Raw genomic sequence first — 13,116 nt, 5'->3', positions numbered from 1 at the left:
TATAAATATGTAATTAATTGTGAAGTGTTTAATTTTTATCATGGAAGAAATTGCTGGACCAAGTCAAGTGAGACCAAATTTTAATTTGTACAGTAGGTAAACTTTCAGACTCTTCTTGTGAAAACTTTACTCTGACAAAAGATAAAAGTGTACATTTAATTTTTCAAAAAGCTTTCAAGTGAAGAAAGTAGAAACATTGAGTTGGCGGAACAAATAATCAGTATCGTGAAAATGACACAATTTGTTCTCATCATTTTTTGTTATTTTTTTGAAATATTTTGAAAAAAAAAGCCAAAAATCATGTTGTGACACTTTTCAAAAACATTGCTGTACTTTGACAAAGAAAAAAGATTTAAGAGTAATTACTTAGAAAAGGCGAAAGATGTTAGAGAACATAAAGACATAATTTTAGTCCCAGGAAAGCTTTTGTGCAGTAATTGCCCCTAAAAAAGTTTTATTGAATGTAGAAAACAAAGGTTTTAAATAATGATGAAACTGCATTTCATGAGAGTGATGAAAGATATTGGCAAAGATCTTACGACTGCCAAAAGAGTAGTGGAAAAAGAAAGTTCTAAATGAGTTCTTGTTAGGTTTAGATCGTGACACCTCTGAAACTCCAGTCCTTATCTACTCATTCAAAAAAAAAAAAATATGCCAGGAAAAAGTTTAAAGCAGGCAAAATTACAAGTCAAGAAGAAACTATCTTTTGTCCTACAAGTAAATGATGATTCTTTAAATGAGTCTTCGAGTGATGGCGAAGAAAAATTTCATATGATGAGGAAAAGAAAAAATCTGAAGATCTTGATTATTTAATGGATGCTATTAAGCAAAAGCTGAGGACCAATATAACCAGAAGGAAAAAAAATACAATTACTAACAATTGCTCCTAAGTCATGGTCCCGCAGAAAAGTAGCTGAAAAACTGAATGTTTCAGAATACTTAGTACGAAAAAAAGCTAGGGCTGTTTGTAATGAAAAGGGCATTTTGGCGATGCCAGAACCAAAAGAAGGTAGAAAAACTACCTGAAGAGACAATTGAAGCAGTAAATACAGTTTCTATGAAGATGATGAATTTTCTTATATGTTTCCAGGGAGCGAAAGACAGAGTTAGTTAGTGTACAAAAAAATACCTACATGCAAAAAAAGACTACTTTTATGTAATTTAGAAGAACTGTTTATTGCATTCAAAGAAAAACATCCAAATTTAAAAATAGGATTTTCAAAATTTTGCTCTCTGAGGCTAAAATGGTGTGTACTGGCTGGTTTCTCCAGGCACGCATTGCGTTTTGTGTATGCCTATACCATCAAAATGTCGAGCTTTTGGCTAATGCCATAAAATCAGCATTGATAAAGAAGCCATACATATTATGATGGAAAAATTAGTCTGCAACAGACAGTCCAGAAATTGTATGCTGAAACGTTGTGATGAATGTCCAAAAACAAATGTGAGCCATTAAGACAATACTTGGAGGATATTTTAGAAGATTTTGATGATGAGGAAGAAATCAAATTCTCACAGTGGATAAGTGATGGTCCACATGAAGCTGCAGACAATGCTTCTTCCACGCCATGAGAGTTTATTGGCTTTGTAATTGATAAAATTGAATCACTCATTCCACATTCTTTCATAACTAAATCACAAAACACCTATATGAGGGAAAGGAAGGAGAATTTACAATATGATGTAGCTTAGTCCCTAATGGACTTCGCTGAAAATTACAATTTTGTCCTACAAAATGAAGTGCAATCCTATCATTGGAGTCATTTAAGTTGTTCAAATTCATCCTGTTGTTGTTTACTCAAGAAGCGAGGGTGAAACAACAAAAGAATCCTCTTTGTGTTTTATTTCCGATGATTTGAAACATGATGTACCATTCGTCTATTCCGTTCAAGAAAAAACCGTTGAGTTACATTAAGTCCAACTTTCTAATCGTAACCAAAATTGAATACCTAATAGATGGTTGCAGTGCCCAATATAAAAAATTACAAGTCAATGTAAATTTGTGTTACCATAAAGAAGATTTTGGGCTAGAAGCAAGTTGGTCATTCCATGCAACAAGTCAGGAAAAAACTGTTTGTGATGGGTTGGATCGGAGGAAACAGTTAAGAGGACTGTAAACAAAGAAAAACTTACAAGTGCCAGAGATTCAGACCAAATCATAAATGCTGGAAGAAATGTACTCATTTTGTGCAAATCAGTTCTCGAAAATTAGTTTTTTTCTTTTTGAAAGAGAACGATATTGAAAACAAAAGAAAGTCTCTTGAAACCCGTTTTGAATGTTGTGAAACTATTAAGGGAACAAGAAGTTTTCACTTCTTTCAGCCAGCAACTAGTGAAGTAATTACAGCGACCAAGCGACTAAGCTCAGACACTGATGTCTGTTTAAAACAAAACATATTCAAGAATACTTTGCCAACTCTAGAGCCTAATATTCATTCTTTTGTAGCATGTGTCTATGAAAATAATTGGTGGATAGGAATGATCCAGTGTTTCAATGAAGTTAAAAGGAGATTATGATGTAAAATTTATGCACCCTCATGGACCTAGTGAAACTTTTTTTTGGCCCACCAAAAAGAAGATCAGTGCCCTGTTCCAGCAGCTCATCTGTTATGCATTGTTAATCCACCTGAAAACAACCTCTCTTGGACGTTCGTACAAAATTGATTCTGTATTTCGGAAAGAAATAGACAAAGCGTGGAAAATTTTTTCAGTTTGTAATTTAGAGTGCAATGTGTGTGTGTGAGAAAGAAAAATGTAGTTTTGATGGACCAACATAATCAATTCAGTATAAATGATTTTTATTTTTTTTAACATGAAAATGTACATACCTGTTGAAATATTATCAAGTAAGTACTGAATATAAGTTGTGTACTCATTATAAGTGACTTAATTGTTTTAAAAATTAACTGTGACTTATTCTGCAACAACATTTGATTTAACATATTTAATTTTATGTAAAATGGCCTCTTTCAAAACAATTTTTCATAGGTATTTTTAATATTTGGCTATATTTTGTGTTTTAATAGAGTAAATTTTTTATTTTTTTACTTTGACGTGTAATTTAAAAATGGTAATACACAAAACCCCCCACTCATATTATTATACCATTTGAAAGATAATTTTATCCTCTTTCCAGTGATATAATACTTTTATAGGGGTAGGTGGAGAGAGATTTTTGCTACAAAACTTTTTGTAACTTGATGTTCCGATTTCAGAAAAATCAAATTATTTGTGTTTCGGAATTTATTTTTATGGTGATAGTAGATAACAAATCTCATTTTAATAGTATATTATGATTCTGCATTAAGTTTTGAACATATGAGTAAAATTTGAAGCCTGTAGCTTAAAAATTGTCCATTCCACATAGAAATACGAGAATAGGTGTACGCTCACTTGGCGGCAAAATGGGTCTCGGGAACTGAATTAGCTAATAAATTTAAAAATTCATATGTCTGGAACCAATTGTTGTCAGAACCAACTGAAATTTTGGATTTTATCCTATCTAAATGCCTAACATTATGTGTACAAAATTTCATTAAAATCTGTGACGGGTGGTGTGTCCGACCCTGGATGACTTGGTGTGGAATGGCCCAGAGTGTTACATTTTGTATACTGGTGGAAGCTGTTGGTAGAAACAATTTAACAGTGATATGTTGGTACAGATGACTTAAGTTAACTATTAATATTAAATTAATTAATCAGTATCAATTGGTTAATTTTGAAATTATTTTCAATTATAAAATATGAAAAAAACCCAGATCCACTTATTGTACACTATACCCATCTTCTGCTGTTTTGTATAATTGCTCAATAAGTTTAACGTTACACTAGTAAAAAACATATTACTTTATGAAAATAAAGTAAAAATTTACAACCCACTATTGCTACACTTGATGTTTAATTTATTTGTTAAGTTTTTATCACTGCTTAACCCTTATAAGGCCAACGTCAAAATAGCGTTGAAGGCCGGCGGCTACAATAGGTAGCCGTAATCACCCCCCCCCCCCCCCATAATGGCATTCGCGGCCGACGGCTACGATAGGTTTAAAAACATTTCTATTATACATCTATGCATTTCGATAAAATCGTCTGTCTTACTACAACGGTGTTGTGGTGTATAGGTTTAAAGTTGTTGTGGTTATATTTTTGTTGATGCAATTCAGTAATTTATGTGCGATGTTATAGGTATTTCTGAGTATTTGCAGTGAACTATTAAGTGTAAATATGAGGCAAAAGAACGAGAGGCAAATCACCTAACAAGTGAAAACACTTTAGTCAACACTTTACTTGCTAGTGGTACGGTGTTCAGTTTGTTGACGGTGTTGGGGATTTAGGTGATAGTGATTTAGATGCTTTGTATGATGATTCTGAATATGAATTAGAAAATGAATGAATACTTTTTAATTACTAACAGTGTTTTGAGTTTATTTTGTATGGATTCTGTGAGTTGTATGAAGAAAAAAGATATATTGTGTATAAACTGAAGACAAGACTAGCTTTTTCTACAATTTTCACAAATAAGCCGCAGTTGCAGATTTTGAATAATTCATGCCTACTTCACTTCTATTAATTCGCAAGCACTTGAAAATTTTAGCATGTTTGTTGTAAAATAATATGTAGTTTTAGAAAATATGTGTTACTTGGGAGCAAAACAATCTTTTGTATTTTTTTATGAGGTGTTAAAAACAAAAAAAAGTAAATTACACTTACAAATTTTACATACAAACATGTATGTAAAAAATATTTTTTATTTTATATGACCAACCTTATAGTTTCCTGTCTAAGCCTACAATTTTACAAACAAATTAAAAAAAGAATTATCAGTTTTTACTAAGCAATATGGAAGTTACAGCTTATTTACTAAAACTATGCAAAAAGGAACAAAAATAGCCTGGCCTTCAAGGTACCTGAGCAATATCAGGAGCTGGCCTTTGAGACTAGTGCAACTCAATTGGTCATTGGCCTTAAAAGTATTAATATATGATTATTATTATATTAATAGTTTATTTAGCCATAGCTTTATTGTTTTGATTAATGTTTTTTATATTAAGTAGTATATTTATTCTTTTTTTTTTGAGCTAGTGTTATATACTCGTATTATGATTATAATTGTTATAATTGATGGAATTGAAGTTCTGCTTAAATTTTATAACTTTTCTTTATGTATTGCCATCTTGTGCATTATTATCTGTTCAAAAATGGTGTTTACCATGAATAAATATAAAGGCTAAAGGAGAACATTTAACCCTGGATCTGGCAGTTGAAACTCCTAGATAATGGCAGGCACTATTTTGCTAATTGTGCACACCTTCATTCAAACCTATGTAGAAATGTTTATAATTGAAGTAATGTATACATAGAATATTATATATTTTACTTTTCAGTATTAAACAAGAAACATTTATGTGCAGTTGGAATAGGCCTACTTTTAAAATTTAAATTTAGGATTTTTATTTGTATATATATATATATATATATATATATATATATATATATATATATATATATATATATGCTTTATATAGGCTAATTATAAGTGAAAAAAATGAAAAGTAAAACAAAAATATCCAAAAGTACAGCTTTACAAAGAAAATTTTTTTATTACTTCTCAAAGTATACATGTGTCCAAAAAAAGGTTTTTTACGCTAAACAAAAAAATTCCACTTTCCCCAAAATTTGTAAACTGTTTATGGTAAATAGTAATTTTTTCACAACATTCACATTCTAACATTTTTAGATACTTTCTGTATGCTTATTATATTTTGAGACTTTTCTACGCTATAGAGCAGAAATTTTCTGAAAATAAATAAATATATATATATATTTATATTTTTATACTTTTGTATATAAAAATGTTTATTGCAAATCCTAAACAGTCTTTTTTCATGAAATAACAGTTGTAACAAACACAATATAGTCAGAAAATTTAATAAAAAAAAAGAAAATTTATTATAATAAAAACTCATTGTCTGATAATTTGTCACCTGACTAGGTCACTCATAGTGCTCAATAAATAAAAAAATTATGAAATAAACAGTATTTGTAATCTAGGCGTAAGCTTAGGAATAACGATTTTTCACATCACAATTTAAAAGAATTAATTAATTTAAATATAATAAACTAGTACATTTATTCTAAACCTTATAGAAATAGATTCCCATAATTAATAATTTTTAATTCCAGTTAGTGAAATTATATTTTTATAACTTCTTGGAATTATATCTTAAATAAATCGTATTCTGATTGTTTATTCTAAAGGTTTCCCGACTATTTTTACTGCTTATGTTTTTTTCTGGTGACTGTTTTGACACCTCATCCTTAATGGTTACCTTTCACGAGTATACCTTAAAACACAATAAATTAATCACAAATAAACCATTGTTCACGGTATAGTTTATAAAAATATAAGCTTAGAATTGACAAATAAAAGTTTAGAATACATAATGAGTAATGCCGGTGTATCAATATGGCGGCTATAGTCATTTCGAAATTATCAAGTTTCATCACAAAATAAACATTTATAATTTTGTTTACTCCTTGATGATATCTATACCACTTGATGGCAAATTTTACAAGGAAAAGTCTGATGCCGTTTGATACTAACACAACTCTAATAATATAAGAGAAATAACAAAACACTAGTGACTAGTTTCACTCGTCTTCTAACATTACAGAAATGTCACAAACAATGGTTGCGTCGAAGGTTTTTCTTCTCAACATATATCAATTAACAGATGTTTGAAGCAGATAATCATGTTAAGAGAGAAATTCAGAACACTGTAATGTAGCTAAACTCATTCCTAAACAAAATTTCCCGTGCAAAAGTACATGGAAAAAGTTTTTTTCGCGTTCTCTTGAAGTGCATGACCAGATACGGCAATACAACATTTGTATTACAACTTATAATTTGGGTGCATACTTATTACGCATTATTATTCAATAAACTATATATCAAATTAATTTGGTAAAATATTTGTCCTACTTAAGTTTTATTCCATAGCAAAAGTTTGATTAAATAGATGACTGCAAAATCGACTAGTGACTAAATCGTTCAACATTGGAGAAACTTTTTTTAGTGACTAGTCACTAGATGTTTAACAGTTGGAGGGTTAACCCTTGGAACAGTTTGTTTAAACATACCCTGAATATTTGGTGTATGTGTGTGTTTTATATATATATATATATATATATATATATATATATATATATAAATATAATAGTATTTGGCTAGGCTACAGTATAATAACACCATCACAATCAAATCATGATTATCGATTAGAAATATCCAAAATATTGAATGCAACATTTGACTTGTAGATATTCATAATTAATCATTGCTAGCTATTTTAATTTCATTTACATATCGAGGAGGCTAGTGACATCGGGAAGAACAGACGGTGATAAACATGCAATTATTGTTTCTAAAAGTATTTTTGAACAATGACCATTATGTTAAATGGTTACAATTACTTTGCTCCTTTAAATATGAAGTGTCCAGGTTTTAGTGAGGAGATGAAAACTAGAATTAAAGGTGGAAATTCACTATTTGTAGAGTTTTACTGCAAGAAAAGTCAGAACAATAATATGATGCTACAAAAAACCCACTTGAGAAGACTTTTTTTATGATGCACACGTATGTTTTGTGTGACAAGAAGTCAGACATGTTTACTTTTTATAAAAAGTAATTAACTGTTACATTGTTTCTTTGTAACATTTTATAAATATAGATAGCATAAATAGTGTTTTATTTATCAATAATACATTATTTAAAAAAATTAAAGCCCCAGATATATTGTTATTTGAATTACCTATTACGCAATTTGGATTTACATTTTGTTTCCAGTTTTTTTAAATAGTAGAATATTGAGTAGCCTACTTGATACTTGTGAATATCAATAAGTCGATAATCATGATTAGATTGTGGTAGTGGCTGCTTATTATATTGCAGCCTGAGACTATAGCCTATGAAATACTTTCTTTTCAGGAATATCTCTCGTGATTGGCATTTGCCATTGGCGTGCTAAAAGAAACAAATGAAAAATTATCATATAATGGAGACTTTAATAAGCAGTCTACACTCATTATTCAATTGTTATTACTGAACAATTCTGTATATTACCCAGCTTTAAATTTATATAATAACTGTACGCAACAAGAATTATAAAACAAAAACAATAAGAATAACACATTACATTCACAAAAATAATTCAAAAATTATAGAGTTAAAAAATAACAAAACCCACTTTAACCTGTACCTACATATAAGATACTGTACAATAGCTGGCCTGGATAGCAATGAGCAAGTGCTTTTATGGAATTGAAAAAGGATTCTCCACAGACAGGTGCACTTGCGTTTCAAAAATCACAAGGGTGGTCTGCCAGTATTACTCAAAATTCTCAACACATTAGTTACTTTTTATTGTTTACATTACACATTATTATAATTTATTTATAAGTTGAGGTCATATTTGTTACATAAATTTTAATATCGAATCATTCATATTTGATCAAATCTAGGGAATAGTACAACAGGCAGACCCGGTTTTTGTATCGCTTATTACAATCATTGATAGCCTACTTTATATATTGAATAACAGAACTATCAATCAATATCAACATACATAAAATACAAAATTAAAGTCATAAGCTTCAAATTAATAGAAATAGTTTTAACAATTACGTAATCTCATAAACAATTAAAAACCATTTAATCAAACAACAAAACATTGACAGGTGACATGAAAAATGTCATTTAAATAATAAAGAAATCATAACTAACATCTTGAAACAGAGAGACACAGTTAATCTTTTAGTGTTATTGTGCATAGTTTTCTTTCCTACTCATCATAGTTATCTTAATCATCAAATTCACTGCTGTTTCACGGTTTTTACAGTACAAAAATAGTGATTTCACGGTCGATAGTTTTGATAAACATTACGAACAAAAATAGAAAAAGATTGTTTTTGACAGGGAGTGGCCGATTTCAGTATCTAGTGCCAAAACACGCCACAAGTGCACAAGGCTGTAAGACCTGCCTAAGTAGCATATCGAATCACATTATGGAGCGGTTCACACAAGCGAGCGCGACCTGACTTATCGCAGCTGACTGCAATGTGCAGGCGCGATGATCGCAAACAACCGCCCACCACTAAACTTATAGGATCGCAGCCGTCAGCGGCGATGTACTATATATGTGGGGCATTGGAAGGATTTAGAGGGGCTGCCAGGTGATCGCTCCACTCTTCTAGTAATATGAATGCTGGTGTGTTCTACGTAGAACTGTTTGTAGAAGAAATTATGAACAATCCGACCATCTTGGACATCACATTTATTAATGTTTCGTAGCAATAAATATTTATTAATTGTACACTAAAATTAATTCATTTTTATATTATTTTATATAAACATAAAATGTTAGATATCATAACTGATAACGCAGTAGTTATTAAAATGTAAAAAAACTACTAAATACAAATTGGCATGTTTTCAAAACTGAAAACAGTAAATTAATTATTCCTGCAGTCAAGTAGAATCATAATCCCATTAAAACTGTTCGGTAATTCTAAGCAATATATGGGTCAACCTCGATTTTTCTCATATTACAATATAATGTTCCAATAGTCAATCAGAAAAGGAAATGATTAGAATTTCTTGCCGGAAAGCAGTTATAGGGAGCAGGCAACTCATATTATAATATAATGTTCCAATAGTCAATTAGAAAAGGAAATGACTAGAATTTCTTGTTGGAAAGCAGTTATAGGGAGCAGGCAACCGCGAGAATTACCTATTAGTGATCAGGGGCACTGACGTGATCTGGGCTTCAAATTTGGAACTACTCGAGTTAATTTTTTTTCTAAAAGAGCAAGCAGCGCGAAGCGCTGCGCAGCGGGCAAGCATAGTGCGTGATCTTCGTATATACTGAATTGATTCAGGCCAAAGGAATGACACAGATTCCTTTACCAGATTTTTACGGAGATTTTGTATTGGGCGGATTATATTGGTTTACTTTGCTTTCCATCATGTAATATGTGTTTAAAATTGTTTTACATACATTACCTACATTATATTGTAATATGTAATAACAATTTATCAGAAAGTTGTAATAAAAAAAAAGGATCAAGCACGATGCCTGCCCGCTGCGCAGCGCTTCGCGCTGCTTGCTCTTTTAGAAAAAAAAATTAACTCGAGTAGTTCCAAATTTGAAGCCCAGATCACGTCAGTGCCCCTGATCACTAATAGGTAACTCTAAGCAATATATGACCGTCTGGCGGTTGCCTGCTCCCTATAACTGCTTTCCGGCAAGAAATTCTAGTCATTTCCTTTTCTAATTGACTATTGGAACATTATATTGTAATATGAGAAAAATCGAGGTTGACCCATATATATTGCTTAGAATTACCAACTGTTCTAAAAATGTATAAGTATGGGTATATTTTTCTAAGGTGATCTTTCTTATTAGAAGAGATAAAAAATGAAATACAAATAAATAGAAGTTTTAATTTAGTGGTTAATCCACAGATGGAAATCATATGTAATATTACAAATAAAAAACATTTACATTATAATGTACAAAAAGTAGGCTAATGTTTATACGTAATTGAGCATTTATGAAATCCTCTCCAACCGAATCCACAGAGGTCTTTGAAAATTTGCACGCCTACGACATTCAGCGATCAACTGCGACTAGTAGCCAGTGTGAACCATTCAACGCTCCCCCAAACACTACTACGTCCCCCAAACTGTGAGACGCTACTGTCGGCTGTGATCTAGTGGTAGTGGCCAACTCGCGCTCGCTCAAGTAAACTGCTCCATTTGAACTGGTACAGTAGTAGGTATATAGTGCCAAGACCAATCACCACGAGTCGTCGCGATTTAGCTTGTGTGATTCTCATTCACGTATGAACCAGGCCTTACGACACTCATGGTGTGACACATGTTGATTAATTTAATCACAAATTGTAGACATTTTCACAGTTTGTACATTACATTCATGGCTTATTTAAGGTTTTTTCACAGTGAACAATATTTACAACTTATTCCCAGTTTCACGGTCGGGTGTGGATCCTGAAATGTAACTATCTTTTTTTTATTTTAAAGAAGTTACTTATAGAACAAATTGTGTTTAGAATATGAAAATGTGTGTACAGTTGGTGCAGATGATTTTAGTTATTGTTCAAGTCAATTACTATTTGTTGAATATATATCGATACAGTACGATAAGCGGACCCGGTTTTTTATATAGAAAAATGTAATCATCGATACCTAATATTCGCATCTCAAATCGTAGACTATCAATCGCTATAAAAGTATCTATAGTCCTTAATAACAGTCAAATGTTTTAAATTAAAATATGGATTTAATATTTACAGTGATGAAACAAATAACTATTATAAGCAATATTAGGAAAACTGAAGACGACCATATTTGCTCCTCTCACAGTTACAGTTTTTTCTTCCCCACAAATTTCGTATAATGGATTTTTCGGTACGAGTCCAACATATTGAAGCCACGTAAAACATGTCTTCAAACATCATCTTTCAAAGCAACGTCGTGTAGTTTTCTAAAATTGACTGCCATTTTTATTAATCAAATGTTACTTATATGTAAATTTGAAATATTACCTTACGTGTATTATTTGAAAGTGTTTACAGCTGTTGATATAGATTATTTAAGTTATTTGTTCGAAATAATTAATCATTATCGGCTGATTATATCGGTGGTTATGATTAAGTAATATTGTTTGCCAATTTTGATATAAAAAACCGGGTCCGCTTATCGTACCCTACCCGGATAGGATATAATAATTATAAATATTGTTTGATAATTTCAATATAACAACCGGGCCTGCTTATCGTGTTCTATTCTACCCAAAATCTAATGAAACATTTAATAAAAACAACCAAATAACGAGTGTAGGCCGCTTATTAAAAGTCTACCCATTATTATAATTTATTTATTATAAATAGGTAGGCTAATTCATGGCCTGTTTTAATTAATCACAAATGGTAAGTGCATGTCACATACATTCAAAGTTTGTTTAAATTTTCTAGTTGTGTAGGCTATGAATACACAGTCATAAATTTATCAGAAATATAAGTTAAAACATCTCATACTATTTTAATCTAGTGTCAATATTTCAGAAGTAGGCATTGTAGGTATACAGTCCTATGTTAATGACTAGAATATTAAACAAATTATAAGAATATAGATAGGCCTAAGCTACATTGATTTATATATCTGAAGTTTAAACTTTTAAAATCCTTGGCATAAAAGGGTTTAGGACTTAAGATATAGGTTTTTTTTACTTAACTCCACAGAACTAAAAATAAAAGATTGGTAATGTTGGAAAAAAAGTCATACATTATGAGGAATGCAATAACTTAAACCTAATAGAAGCCAAATTTACAAATGCACCTAGTCTTTGTGAGAACTATGACCTAGAGAGAACTGCTCACTAAGTTGGGGCAACTACCTAATCCTATACACAGTATGATTAAGGAATACCAAACATAACCAAGAAAGAAGTCCATTACTCAAAATACACAAGTAATAATCTTATTTAAACTAACAAAATAAACATATTGTACATACAGAAAGTGGGCCTTTGATGAGGGTAAAAGGCCAGTGAAGGCATCAGCCTCGTTTAGGTACGGCTTGCAGACGGTTTCAGTGTTCTTACAGTAATTTAACCGCACTTAAAAATATAATTCATAACACTTCACTAACATTAAACCAATTTCAGCTAAAAATATAGTAAATACTATTATTTAAATACATTTTAGAACAAGATATCCACTCAATACCCAACATTTCGCACATAATCGATTCTCATTACTATCAAGACACATTCACCATTACAAAGAACGCTTTGGTACATTGTTTTCTGTGTTAGCATGTAAGCTGTACTATAAGAAATGTTCAGTTTTTGAAAATTGTTGATTTTTCAGTGTTGATTCGGTAAGGGTAAAAACAATGGCGAGACTTAAAGAAATTCTACTTGAGTTTTAACGGTTTGCTATCAAAAATTATAAAAATATATACTTGTTATACTGGCAATTAGCAATAGTTTACATGTTTCAATTTTTAAATGAATCTCACTAATAGGAATTCATACA

At 30.8% G+C, this 13,116-nt stretch overlaps 1 protein-coding gene across 8 annotated transcripts in view; it reads right to left on the bottom strand.

Moving 5' to 3' along the window:
- Positions 1 to 12,872, bottom strand: part of LOC124361932 (arginine-glutamic acid dipeptide repeats protein-like) — an 84,313-nt gene extending 71,441 nt beyond the window's left edge. For 7 of the 8 annotated variants that reach the window (XR_006922405.1, XR_006922406.1, XM_046816002.1 and 4 more), the window contains exon 1: positions 12,593 to 12,871. The gene's annotated coding sequence lies outside the window, so the exon portion shown is untranslated. Of the gene's footprint in view, positions 1 to 12,592 lie in introns of all 8 variants that reach the window. The other variant, XM_046816006.1, reaches the window with a different exon arrangement.
- Between the last annotated feature and the right edge of the window lie 244 nt (positions 12,873 to 13,116).

Source organism: Homalodisca vitripennis, chromosome 5 (assembly GCF_021130785.1).
Source record: "Homalodisca vitripennis isolate AUS2020 chromosome 5, UT_GWSS_2.1, whole genome shotgun sequence".
Taxonomy (NCBI): Eukaryota; Metazoa; Arthropoda; class Insecta; order Hemiptera; family Cicadellidae; genus Homalodisca; species Homalodisca vitripennis.
This window is presented reverse-complemented; position numbering and strand designations above follow the sequence as displayed.